Source organism: Pseudophryne corroboree, chromosome 3, assembly GCF_028390025.1.
Source record: "Pseudophryne corroboree isolate aPseCor3 chromosome 3, aPseCor3.hap2, whole genome shotgun sequence".
Lineage (NCBI taxonomy): Eukaryota > Metazoa > Chordata > Amphibia > Anura > Myobatrachidae > Pseudophryne > Pseudophryne corroboree.
The window spans coordinates 280,057,080-280,072,140 of record NC_086446.1 but is presented as its reverse complement, the minus strand read 5'-3'; positions in this window follow the sequence as shown (position 1 = coordinate 280,072,140).

Here is a 15,061-nt window from a genome sequence, read left to right as displayed (position 1 = left end):
CCCTTGGCAATGTCTCTAACCCACCTGTCTGCCCACAGCTGTGCAGGTGAGCTCCAGTACCTTGGATCTCTTTTATGCCGGCTACTGTCTTAAACTCTCTTCTTTGCCACGCAGTGCTGCGACTAGCGTGCAGTGCACTGTACAAGCTATAGAAGCGCACTGTGCTATCAGTTAGCAGTATCAAGCTCCGCTTTGCCTCGCAGAAGGGGGGATTTGGTGTAGCTTATAGGGGGATGTAGTGTAGTGATGTAGTGTACCATATAGGGTATGTAGTGTAGTAATGTATTGCAGTATGTAGGGGCATGTAGTGCACTGATGTGGTGTAGCATATAAGGGGATGTAGTGTAGTGATGTAGTGTAGCATATAAGCAGTAGCGGATCTTGCCACGGGCAAGCAGGACTTTTGCCCGGGGCGCCGCCTTCCGGAGGGCGCTGGCGCCATCCGGAGGGCGCCGCACCGTGGCAAGATCCGCCACTGCTGCCCGCTGTGTCCCCCGTCCGCCTCCGCTGCCCGCTGCCGTCCCCGTCCGCCTCCTGTGAAGGGAACTAGACGCTATGTGTCTAGTTTCCCTTTGTGGAGAGTAACTTTGCTGAGCGGTGCGCGATGACGTCATCGAGCACCGCACAGCAAAGGTCCTCTCCACGAAGGGAACTAGACGCATAGCGTCTAGTTTCCCTTCGTGGAGAGGACCTTTTGCTGTGCGGTGCGTGATGACGTCATCGCGCACCGCTCAGCATTCAAGTGGCGCTAGCAATGTACAGGGGGCGTAACTGACCACGCCCCCTGTATTAGGCCACACCCCTTTTCATGCCCGGGGCGCAGAGCGCCCTTGAACCGGCCCTGCATATAAGGTATGTAGTGCAGTAGTGATGTAGTTCAGCGTGTAGGGGATGTAGTATAGTGATGTAGTGCAGTGGATAGGAGAATGTAGTGCAGTGACGAAGTGTTATGATATAGGGGGTCATTCCGAGTTGATCGCTAGTTGCCGTTGTTCGCAGCATAGCGAGCAGGCTAAAAATCGGCATTTCTGTGCATGCGTATGGGCCGCAGTGCGCACGCGCGATGTACTTTCACAAAGAACTATGCAGTTTCACACAAGGTCGAGCGACGCTTTTCAGTCGCTCTGCTGATCGGTGAGTGATTGACAGGAATGGGGCGTTTCTGGGTGGTAACTGACCGTTTTCCGGGAGTGTGCTAAAAAACGCAGGCGTGTCAGCTAAAAACGCAGGCGTGCCTGGGGAAACGGGGGAGTGGCTGGCCGAACGCAGGGCGTGTTTGTGACGTCAAAACAGGAACTAAATAGTCTGAAGTGATTGCAAGGAAGTAGTCGGTCTGGAGCTACTCTAAAACTGCTTGAAAAAATTTCAGCACTGTTCTGCTAACCTTTCGTTCGCACTTCTGCTAAGCTAAGATACACTCCCAGAGGGCGGCGGCCTAGCGTTTGCACTGCTGCTAAAAGCAGCTAGCGAGCGATCAACTCAGAATGAGGGCCATAGTGCAATGTATGGGGACACACAGTGGATCATGTAGTTGAACACGCTGGCAGGGCATGTGACGCATACTGTAGGGCATTGAGGAGCCAGCGCACACTATAAAATTCTTAAAGTTCCCAAGGCTCCTAGTGGACCCGTCTATACCCCATGGTACTAAATGGATTCCCAGTATCCTCTATGGACTAGGAAAAAAGGATTTATCGGTAGGTAATTCAAATCCTATTTTAAAAATAGGTCATATTAGGTTAATGGCTTCTTAGATATCAAATTGGCATAAAGTCGGGTTGGGTTTATTTACTAATAGCTTTTTTTAGAGGAATAAACAAATATGAAAAAACACATACATTAACAATGGATTACTAATATTCTAAAATGTCACAGTTCCTCTGTAACTAATGAACACACATCAGAAATCAAATCTGCCCTTAGTATTACCAGTTATTGATATAATGCCATTATCATTGATTTGGAGTTCCTACTGTCTCTGATAAGGGTATGGTCAACTTTCTAGATATTTTATTTCAAAAACTAAGATGTGAAATACTTATAGGGGATTTTATTTTTAATTAACCCCCCTACCCATCTACAAGCAATTGACGCTTTGCAATTGAGACCCGCAGACATTGGAAGATGCAGTTACACCTTAATTCACAATCACATACAGTATGACTGTTGCACCCTGCAGCAGCAGACAGCAGAATTTCTGCTTGAGTAATGCTACAGGTAGTATTACTGCACTACAGAGTGCATTTAGCCATCTAATGTAGCTTGGTAGGGGGTTTAAGGTATTTTATATTTAAGTACTGTATGTACAGCAAAAATGTCCTGCATGGAACTGGGGTGCTAGATATCTATTGGATATTGGAATTCATAACTCCATGTATTTCTCAAAATATGTCCTTCAGCCCAGATCATATGGAAATCCCCTCACATGACCTATGAAAACCTCATTTGACTATAATACATGTGTAATGTGGAATTTAAAAACTTAACAAGCTCCCCACATTACCCCTTATCCTGCCTGTTTGCAGTTGCAACAAATGGGTAAATGGGACAAATTGGGTAAATGCAGTTACCCAACCATATGAACAGGAGAACAAGTAAAAAACCTGTGTGGTCCAGAGCCTTACATGACGTATATAAAGTATCTTTAACTTTTAACAGGTGATTTCACTATATGTATGTATATATATATATACATACATACACACATGCACTCACATCATTGGGGGGATATTCAACAGCTTGGGTGTCCACCAAATACCAAAGTATCATACTATAGAAATTATTCCAAAGGGGGCACTCTCCAGACTTTAACACATAAATTTGTTTAGCTTCAGTGCAATATACTCAGCTTCTCAAATCTTTTCAGCCCACAAGCAGTGGCGTAGAGAGAGGAGGGAAGAGGGTACAAATTATCTGGGCCCAGGTCTGATAGAGGGGCCCAGGTCCATGCCTCCTGTGATTAGGCTATGTCCCCTGAAAAGTACCTGGGCCCAGCCAGGCTCTCTACTACCCTGGCTGGGAGGCATGCCATGCTCCTGTGAGTGGGTGCTTTTGATGTGCTAGACACTCCCCCAAAGGGGAGTTGCCATGCCCTCAGCATGATATGGTCACACCCCCTCCAGCTGGGGCAGGCGGGCCCAGGAAGTTGTTGTACCGGGGCCCAGAATTTCTCATGGCAGCCCTGCCCACAAGGGGCCTTCATCAGGAGGCACAGCATAGCATCTCAGTTGCAACAAGAATGTACTCCTATGAATGATCCAGCAGCAAAGCTGGTCATGCCTGTCTTGCTCCTTGTATACCCCACACTATTCAAAAAGGGCTCCAATTGCGCCATCTGATGACGTCATCATTATGTGCCATAAACGTCAGCCCTAGCAAATACTGAACGATTCACCAAGACACAAAATATCAAAGACATTGAAAATAATATGTGTGCACCAGCGCCTGAGCTTACCTGCGCTCACCAAACACTGCTGGGCCGTGCTCATATCGTCGCCTAACTTGACTGCGGCGGATCGTGCCCCCCTCACTTCCGGCTTCCGGTCAATGGACCCCAAGCCGGAAATAAGCAGGAGCACATACGCTATGAGTGCGGGCCAACAATCCCCCAAATGGGGAGAGAACTCACAGTCAGAGCCGGCCTTAGGCATAGGCAAACTAGGCAAATGCCTAGGGCATTTGGTATGCTTAGGGGCACCAGCAGCTTCTGCTGATTAAAATGATATGCGACATGCCTATATTCTGTGTGTGACTGCGGCTGTATCTGCATACGAAATGCTACATTACAGTGTATTCCTGGAAATCACTGTAATGTAGCATTTCGTATGCAGATACAGCCGCAGTCGCACACAGAATATAGGCATGCTGCATATAATTTTAATCAGCAGAAGCTGCTTGTGCAGCCGAGCCACAAAGTAATGCAAATAATATGATGCATTTTCATAAACAAAAGGCACCCGACATTAGCAGAGCTGCCAGCTGACTCATGCCACACATCTCCTGCAGAACTAGCTGCGGTGCTAGGGGGCACCAGCCAAAATCTTGCCTAGGGCATCATATTGGTTAGGGCCGGCTCTGCTCACAGTGCACCACACAAACATCCTGACCATGGCACGCAAACAGGAAGTGATCCAGCACACTGGTGGCCATCAAATCAAATGTATTAATAACACTTACAACAGAAAAACAATATTCAAAGTATCAATGGTGTAATCCAAAACGAGCACATATGTAAAAAAAGGGCTTATATAGATATATCATAAGAGTCTTAATAAAACTAACAAAAAATAGATTCTTTGGGGGAACGGAGCCAGACAAGACAGTAAAAAAATCTGATTAGACAAAAAAATCATTATATAACAAAAACAAGAGTACCAATGGTCCATGCGGGGGTAATGAGTAGTGCACACGTGTAGACCATTCAATTATTATTATGATTCCATATTAGTTTTTATAACTAAAGCCCACTTAGTCAAACCCATCCATAAGGGAACAAAGATTTCTAAAGATCCTTGTTATATATAGAAGCTCAAGTGGGCCACCCTCATGTCTTACACCTCCAGTGCAGAACATCAGCACATAATAAACACATAATCATAACACATATATGAAAAACAAAAAAAAAGTGTATTGGTCATCTAAAAATAGCAAGAGCAGATATAAATGGCTCACAGAGAGCCGAAAAAATTATCTTCACCGCAAAAAAAAACATTTAGAGGGTATGATTCATTTAATCCATTAGGGCTTACCGAGACCAATCTAAATATTTAACTTGCCTCCAGTTTGTCTCAGGAATAGAGCACGATCTCCACCTCTTTTCGGAGGTGGTACCCAGTCAATTATCTGACATTTCAGAGCTGCAACCTAATGCCCCATAGCCAGAAAGTGCTGGGCAACCGGTTTATGCGTAGTGCCTGACTGCAGGGCTTGATGTATGGAGCGAGCGATGGTTGGCCATCCGTTATTGAAAACTACACGTGGTCATACCCACATATGGCAGTCCACATGGGCATATTAACATGTAGACCACATAGTCCAATCTGCAGTGTAGTTTAAAACGTATCTTGATCGGACTTCCATTTTGGGGATGAGGAAAGGTCTCCCCAGTCAACATCGAATGGCATGTCGTGCAGCCTAAGCATCTCACGCAACCCTTTCGCTGTTTGTTTAGCCAAGTTTGATCCCTTTCAGTACTCACTCTATTGGATGCATCAATATATGTTTGAGGTTGCGTCCACGTCTGATCGGTGGATATTCCATAGCACCTCCAAATTTAGGTTCAGTGCTCAACAACGGCCAATGCCTCCTGATGCCTCCTGACCTTTGGCGCCAATATCTTATACTGTAAACGGTTTAAAGATTATATATTTATGTTGTGGGATGGCACCAGGGGCGTATTGGGAACAAAAAGCGGCCCTGGAAAAATTTGTATTAGTGGCCCCACGTGGGCAGCACCAGAGACTTTCCAGATAGTGGGCATGTCTAGCATCAAGGGGGAAGTTAAAAGGAAATCAAATTAAATATTATGAGCACATTATATGATACACCTTTAGAATTTAGGAAACTATATAATTCTTTAGAGAGATATATTTTCTTGCCTATTACACCAACTGTATCCCAATCACTATTCACTCAATCTTATATGTCAGCCAAGCAGGCAGACAGAGCATACACTAGATCATCTGCAATCACAGGCTAAGTGGCAAAGTAATTTTCATATATGCAAATTATGTCCTCAAACAAAATAGGCCCCGCGGGTGCGTCGGCCCACCGGGAATCTCCCTGTAAGCCCTATGGCCAATCCACCTCTGGATGGCACTGAGGATGCATTTACACTAATGTTGGAACACTAGAATGGCCTTGACTCCACTGTAAGATTCACGGGCCACTCGAGTTGTGATTTCATAAAGGTCTTGGATGTAACAATCTTCTTTAATGAGAACACATTGGGGGCTACCCTCTACAGGAAGGACACTGATCGAAATACGATACATCTGGCTGTGAGATGTCTTGATCAACCAGTGGCACGCCACTTTAAGGAGAAAAGACATACGTTGTCCGTGTTACGCTATTATATGATCGATCACATTCCCCTGTCATTGAGGGGTGGTGATCGCCATAAGGCGTTGTTGCTGGCTGAGTCCAGATGGATCTTTAGGCTCAACAAGATGTGGCCTACTGGCCTGAATGACAAAATCAACTGTAGTAGCATTATGTGACCCCTAGTTGTGGGAGTCTTTGAGTATAATTCTGTGCTTATATGTCCCTGCTGATGGTTCTGAGCAAATATGCTTTATTAATGCCATATGACTTATTGTTATGTAGTAGCATACTGTGATGCATTGGTCTGTGCGTTTGTCACAACTTCTTTCTGACTTGATTTCTACACTCTTATTATTTTATGTACTATTTTAGATATTTACATGTTTTATGTATTGGTGTAATCTGTAATATGTTGTAATGCTGCTCTGTATATTATGCCCCGTTTTCTTGTTCCCTCCCCCTGCAGCGCTTATGCCATCCAGATAGTACTATACGCCTCATGTGGAACGCATACCGCTGGGTTGCCTACACGATCAGCGGGAAACGTGACCCAGATGTGAGGCTTACGAGGACTTCCGGCTGGCTATGTCGGGCATGAGGGATGCGACGGGAAGCGTGAACACAGTTTGTTGGTGCCTCTATGTTTGTTTGTCCTGGTATGTCTTTAGAAAGGGGTGCAACCCCCGAAACGTCGATAACATGACCTATCTTTGCATCCGTTATGCCACCTCCTGAGTGCCATCATTTATCCTCCTTGGGTGATGTATATATGATTCTGGATTAGGGCACCGGGGCCAATTACTGCTTATTGATTAGTGCCAGCTGAACTGGAGACTATATATATATATATATATATATATATATACATACATATAAATACACAAAAGTATCTTTATCTTGCGCCAACTCAGGAGCGGCACACTGGGAGAGGTCTTTGTTGGAAAACCTCAAAAACATGCAGAGAAAAACATAAATTCCCAAGTGCGCTAATAATGAAATGTAGTTACACAAATCTTCCAGCGTTTATTTCGTCGGAAAATGTGGACTGGAGGATGTTTAGATCTGGGGACCTGTAACAGACACCCCTCACCAAAAAGTCACCCAAACAAGAGGCCAACAGACCAATTAATAAAAAGTTTTTTTTAATAACATATATTTGAACATATGAATTTTGGTACACAATTCAAGATATAAAATTGTATCAATAAAACACAGCCACAACCAACATGTTTGTAAGATGGATTCTAGATACTCCCTCACCTTTTTCAAGGTGCGAGCTCGAAGGGAGTATCTTCACAAACTAGGGTGCGCTTTCCTGACTGACAAACCCAACGCGTTTCGTCTTATCGACTTCATCAATGGTAACACATATAGGGAAAAGGAGGATTTGCTCTTGATAAATTTCTATGGCAGATCGTAACCTCCAAATAGGGATTAATCAAATTCTCCTTTATTAGAATTTAATGGGTAGAGCTCCTATATTCGTGCTTCTGACTGGAGCTTGAATGGTTATCCTTTTTGTATATAAAATCTATAGAATAATAGTATTTTTGTAAACACTGCCTTAAAACTAATCAAGCATAGTTCCTTAAGGGCCGTCTAAGAGAACTCTTGATCATAGTCCATTGGGACTGTCGACAACCATATGTCGGCGTTTTTGCAGACTGCTAAAGTGTGGTCTTCTACTCTTATGGTCAGAATTATTTCTGGTTTCAATGTTGACTCACGTGAAATTCAAAACTTATATGGCTGGTTTGACAATCACAAGGATAAAAAAGATGCAGAAAAAAGAAGAGTAGAAGACTACACTTTAGCAGTCTGCAAAAACGCCGACATATGGTTGTCGACAGTCCCAATGGACTATGATCAAGAGTTCTCTTAGACGGCCCTTAAGGAACTATGCTTGATTAGTTTTAAGGCAGTGTTTACAAAAATACTATTATTCTATAGATTTTATATACAAAAAGGATAACCATTCAAACTCCAGTCAGAAGCACGAATATAGGAGCTCTACCCATTAAATTCTAATAAAGGAGAATTTGATTAATCCCTATTTGGAGGTTACGATCTGCCATAGAAATTTATCTAGAGCAAATCATCCTTTTCCCTATATGTGTTACCCCTGATGAAGTCGATAAGACGAAACGCGTTGGGTTTGTCAGTCAGGAAAGCGCACCCTAGTTTGTGAAGATACTCCCTTCGAACTCGCACCTTGAAAAAGGTGAGGGAGTATCTAGAATCCATCTTACAAACATGTTGGTTGTGGCTGTGTTTTATTGATACAATTTTATATCTTGAATTGTGTACCAAAATTCATATGTTCAAATATATGTTATTAAAAAAAACTTTTTATTAATTGGCCTGTTGGCCTCTTGTTTGGATGACTTTTTGGTGAGGGGTGTCTGTTACAGGTCCCCAGATCTAAACATCCTCCAGTCCACATTTTCCGACGAAATAAACGCTGGAAGATTTGTGTAACTACATTTCATTATTAGCGCACTTGGGAATTTATGTTTTTCTCTCTCTCTCTCTCTCTCTATATATATATATATATCCTATATAATAGCCCAGATCTTTGACTCTGTGCCTGTGTGTCTAACGCTGGGCGGAGTCACAGCGCTGGGTGGAGTCACAGTCATGCAGTCACAGATCTGGCCTAATACCGCGCCGCCATCTTCCCAGCCGGGCGCGTCCTCCTCCTCCCGGTTCACGGCTCCTGTGCTGCAGTTAGGAGGGCGGCTGAGCCCGGCCAAGGGATGAGGCCGCCTCCCACCGCTGTGGCCACTGCAGCACCCCGTATGCCCTCTCCCAACTCACTGTCAGCCACCACATCCTCCTCCTCCTGGGTCCCGGCTCCTGTGCTGCGGTTAGGAGGGTGGCTCAGCCCGCCCACAGGATGAGGCCGCCTCCCACCATTGCCGCCACTGCGGCTCCCCGTCTCCCCTCTCTCGCCTCACTGTCAGCCGCCGGGGGTGCACCAAGTGTCACTGAGCAGCGCACTCCCTCCCTCCCTAGCCTGCTGCTGCTGCAGACTAGCCGTGGGCCCCGTCTCCCAACCCCTCGATGTCATTACCCGGAAAGCAGGAGCAGCAGCAAGTGTGCGGGAGCGCACATCCACTTCACTACAGCACTGCTGCTGCTGCTCCTGGATATTGTGTGTGTGATGTCTTGGGTACAGTGTGTGCATGGGGTATGTGGACAGTGTATCATGTGTGAATGGTTGGCTGTATATACAGTGCCCCTCCACCACCCTGCAGGAACCTCGCACCCCTCGCACCCGCCCCTCCACCACCCACAGAGCCTCCGGACCCCTCCCCCTTCCTCAGAAACCCTGCACCCGCCCCTCCCCCATGTCACAACTGAGGGCCTGAGCTGACGGGAGGCAGCCTCAGTTGTAGGGGCTGAGATGTACCGGAACCTGGGAGGTTGTATCAGACCCCTGGACATGTAAGTAACATGAATAATAACTGCCCGAAGGCGTGACCACGACAACTTGGATAAAAGTCAATGATGTTTATTATGACAACTCCGCAACACAGCAGCAGTAAAAGAAAACGTAAAAGTCAGCAAAGAATAAATACAGTTCCTGGGTACTACAGGATGGCAGGAGCCACAGGGCACTGGTAGTGTGAGACAGTTCTTATGATCTTCTAGATGGAAAGTCCTTACCAGGCCCGACTGTAGCAATGGAGATAACCCAGGATTGTGCCAGCTGGTGTTCCAGGAAAAGCTGGGTTGCTGAAGATAAAACAGCTGCTGTGGATACTGGCTGGAACCAGACTGTTGTTAGCACGGAGTGGATACTGGCTGGAACCAGTTAAATAATAAATGAACTTGGGAGCGATGAAATATGAACTTGAAATGTAGAACTTGAGAGCGGAGAAATAATAATACCGGTGGAGAGTGGTAAAGTGTAGAAAGGACACCGGCCCTTTAAGGGAAGCTGTACTCTGCTGGAAGCTGAGCTGGAAGCAGGTAATGTTGTAGCTGGAAACAGATGAATCCACAATGGATTGGAGAGTCAGGCTACACCGCAGGTGGAATGCTGGTGCGGGTCTCTATGGTGGAAGTCTTGAGACAGGAGCTGGAACCTGGAAGACAATCACAGGAGAGAGACAAACAGGAACTAGGTTTGACAACCAAAGCACTGACGCCTTCCTTGCTCAGGCACAGTGTATTTATACCTGCAGCAAGGAAGGGATTGGCTAGGCAATTATGCAGATTATCAATACTGAGAACAGATTGGTGGAAATGATCAGCTGACAGAATCCAAGATGGCTGCGCCCATGCAGACACTTGGAGGGAAGTTTGGTTTGTAATCCATGTGGTAATGAAAACAGTAATGGCGGCGCCGGCCACCGGAGACAGGAGGCGCCAGGCTGACAGATGCACATCCAACCACGCGGACACAGCGGAGGCCGCGGCTGACGTAATCGCCACTCAGACACTCTGCATGCAGAAGTTCAGGGACGGCGGCGGAGGCCGCGGGAGACGCCATGCCAGGTGTAATATGGCGTTTACTGTGACAGCGTCCCAGAGTGACAGGAGAGGATACAGGAATGTACACATCAGGATAACAGATGGGATCCGGTCCTGGAGCGCTGAGCCAGCCTTAGGAGGCATCTGATGGGTAAGAAATGGCGTCCAGATACCCGGATCGTGACAGCACCCCCCCCTTTAGGAGTGGCCCCAGGACACTTCTTTGGCTTTTGAGGAAACTTGGAATGGAATCTCCGGACCAAGGCAGGAGCATGGACATCAGAAGCATTGGTCCATGAACGTTCCTCAGGACCATAACCCTTCCAGTCAATAAGATATTGTAGTTGACCGTAACGGTGACGTGAGTCCAGGATCTTGGCCACTTCATACTCAACGCCTCGTTGAGTTTGGACTTTCGGAGTTGGAGGAAGTGAGGAATGAAACCGATTCAAGATCAGCGGTTTCAACAGGGAAACATGGAATGTCCTGGGTATTTTTAAGAAGGGAGGCAACTGGAGTCTGTAAGCAACAGGATTGATGACTTGTTCAATCTTGAAAGGACCGATATAGCGAGGTGCAAACTTCATACTGGGAACTCTTAACCTCAAATTCTTCGTGGATAACCATACCCGATCACCCACCTTGAGAGCAGGAACTGCTCGACGCTTCTTATCCGCAAACCTCTTGTACCTGAACGATGCCTTGAGCAGAGCTGATCGTACGCTCTTCCAGATATTGGCAAACTGATGCAAGGTGATATCCACTGCGGGAACAGAAGTTGCTGGAAGCGGTTGGAACTCAGGGACTTTAGGGTGGAATCCAAAGTTAGTGAAGAATGGTGTTGAAGCAGATGAAGAATGATACTGGTTGTTATGACAGAACTCGGCCCAGGGAAGTAATTGAACCCAGTCATCTTGAGAGGAGGACACATAGATGCGGAGGAAGGCCTCCAAGTCCTGATTCACCCTCTCGGTTTGACCATTGGTCTGAGGATGGTAAGCCGTGGAAAACTTTAGCTTGACTTGGAGGACTTGACATAAACTTCGCCAGAATTTGGCTGTGAATTGAACTCCTCGATCTGAGATAATTTCTTCAGGAAGACCGTGGAGTCGGAAGATCTCTTGTATGAATACTTGAGCCAACTTGGAAGCTGACGGAAGACCGGTGAGAGGAATGAAGTGTGCCATCTTGGTGAACCGGTCAACTACCACCCAGATGGTATTGAACTTGTTGCACATGGGCAAATCTGTAATAAAATCCATCGACAAATGGGTCCAAGGTCGACGGGGGAACAGATAGTGGAACCAGTTGCCCCGCAGGCGACTGGCGGGATACCTTATGTTGAGCACACTTTGGGCAAGATGCAATAAACTCCAAGACGTCCTTTTTCAGAGTTGGCCACCAATAGGACCTAGAGATAAACTCCAGGGTTTTTTGGATACCTGTATGTCCGGCAAAACGGGAAGCATGGGCCCAATGCATGAGCTTCTTCCTTAGCATCGGTTTCACAAAACTTTTCCCTGATGGGGGCGTAGAGTCCATCCCTACCGTGGAGAATGCCAACGGATTTATAATAGGATGCTTGTCTGAAGACTCTGACTCATTTTCTTGCTCCCATGAGCGGGAAAGGGCATCGGCCTTGCGATTCTGAGAGCCCGGACAGAACTGGAGTTTAAAGTCGAACCTGGAAAAGAAAAGTGCCCATCTGGCCTGACGAGGGTTGAGACATTGTGCGCCTTTCAGATATAAAAGGTTCTTGTGGTCTGTAAGTATGGTGATTGAATGAGAAGCTCCCTCCAACAGATACCTCCACTCTTCTAGAGCGAGCTTGATGGCTAGCAACTCCTGGTCACCAATGGCATAGTTGCGCTCAGCTGGGGAGAACTTCCGGGAGAAGAAACTGCAAGGGTGTAAATGGCCATCTTTAGTCCTCTGAGATAACACCGCTCCTACTCCAACGGAGGAGGCATCCACCTCTAAGATGAAAGGAGAGTCGATGTCAGGCTGTTTCAGAACAGGCGCAGAGATGAACCTTTGTTTTAAAAGATGAAATGCTTGCATGGCTTCTTCAGACCACTTGGACGGGTTAGCACCCTTCTTAGTGAAAGCAGTAATAGGCGCCACAATGGTGGAAAAGTCTCGTATAAACTTTCGGTAATAGTTGGCGAACCCTAAGAACCTCTGGACCCCTTTGAGGGTTAAGGGTACCGGCCAATTTTGGATTGCTTGTAGTTTCTCAGGATCCATCTCTAGTCCGGAACCGGACACAATGTACCCTAGAAACGGAATGGACTTGACTTCAAAGACGCATTTTTCTAATTTGCAATAGAGATGATTGACACGGAGACGGGACAGAACCTCTTTAACCCAAAAACGATGTTCCTCTAAATCGTTGGCAAAAATGAGGATATCGTCTAGATAGACCACGACATGACGGTATAGAATGTCTCTGAAGATCTCATTGACAAAACGCTGGAAGACAGCTGGAGCATTGCTCAATCCGAAGGGCATGACGAGGTACTCATAATGTCCGTCACGGGTGTTAAAGGCGGTCTTCCACTCGTCACCCTCACGGATCCGGATGAGATTGTATGCACCTCTCAAGTCCAGCTTTGTAAAGATGGTAGCTCCGCTAACTCTGTCAAAGAGCTCAGTAATCAGGGGTAAAGGATAACGGTTCTTGATGGTAATGTCGTTCAAACCTCTGTAGTCGATGCACGGCCGCAGACCACCATCTTTCTTTTTTACAAAAAAGAAGCCTGCGCCGGCTGGAGAAGAAGAAGGTCGAATGAACCCCTTTGCTAGGTTCTCTTTAATATATTCCTCCATAGAATGCGTCTCAGGCAGAGACAACGGATAAGTTCGGCCTCGAGGTGGAACCTTCCCTGGAACGAGATCAATCGGGCAGTCCCATTCTCTATGAGGAGGAAGGATATCAGCAGAAGCTTTACTGAACACATCCGTGAAATCTTGATATGGAGGAGGTGGAACATCAGACGACCTGGGGGAGGAAGAACAGACAGGCAATACTTTAAACAAACATGTCTCAGCACAGGAGGAACCCCATGCCAGGATTTGCGTAGTCGTCCAATCAATTGTAGGATTGTGAAGACGGAGCCATGGAAGGCCCAGGACCACAGGATGTGTGGCTCTTGGAATCACTAAAAAAGAAATAAGTTCGGAATGAAGAACTCCCACTCTCAGACGAACTGGTAGAGTCCTTAAAGAAATAACTGCATCAAAAATTTTGCTGCCATCCACGGCAGTTAAAGAAATGGACGAAGGAAGTCTCTCGGTGGGTAGGGACCACCGTTTAACATAGGCTTCGGTAATAAAGTTCCCAGCTGCTCCGGAATCAAGGAGGGCAATGACGTTCCGATAACGTTGAGCAACTTGAAGCGAGACTGGGAGATTACAATCTTGAGGAGATGGAGAGGAGATCATTACTCCTAGCCGGCCCTCTCCTTGGCGAGCTAGGATTTGGAGTTTCCCGGACGTTTGGGACAGGCATTAATGGTGTGAGACGGAGCTGCACAATAGAGACAGAGAGACTCGGAGAGACGTCTTCGGCGCTCAGCAGGAGTTAAACGGGAACGGCCAAGTTGCATGGGCTCATCTTTAGATGGTGACAGTTGACGAGGAGGAGGAGCAGAAGATTTTGGAGCAGATGATCTTCCACGCTCAGTTGCTCTCTCTCTGAAACGTAAATCAACTTTCGTGCAGAGTGAGATTAGCTCATCTAACTTAGAAGGTAAGTCTCTGGTAGCTAACTCATCTTTAATACGCTCAGATAAGCCATGCCAGAATGCAGCATACAGGGCCTCGTCGTTCCATGCCAGTTCGGATGCCAGGATCTGGAACTGTATCAGATATTGTCCTACAGTACGTGACCCCTGGCGTAAACGGAGAATCTCGGATGAAGCTGAGGTTACCCGGCCTGGCTCGTCGAAGATGCGCCTGAATGTTGACACGAAGGCAGTGTAGGAAGATAGCAGGGTGTCGGACCTCTCCCATAACGGTGATGCCCAATCAAGGGCTGAGCCACTGAGAAGAGAAATAATGTAGGCAATTTTTGTACGGTCACTGGGAAAATTGCCAGGTTGTAGCTCAAACTGAATCTCACACTGGTTGAGAAATCCCCTGCAGAATCTTGGAGATCCGTCAAATTTTGCTGGCGTTGGAAGATGAAGACGTGGAGCAGAAATGGGTAAGGTGGGTGGGGTTATAGCTGGAGTCACTGTGGTTGACGCACCAGACGCACCTGATCCACGGAGAGTTGTCTGAATCCCATCCAGCCGAGTAGAGAGATCCTGGAGACAGCGGATGATGTGGCCCTGTGCAGCCTCCTGATGTTCTAGTCGGGCTGCCAGTTCTTGCATCGGCCTGGCCGCTTGATCCTGGTCTCCGGCTGGATTCATTAGGTCAGTGCTTACTGTCACAACTGAGGGCCTGAGCTGACGGGAGGCAGCCTCAGTTGTAGGGGCTGAGATGTACCGGAACCTGGGAGGTTGTATCAGACCCCTGGACATGTAAGTAACAT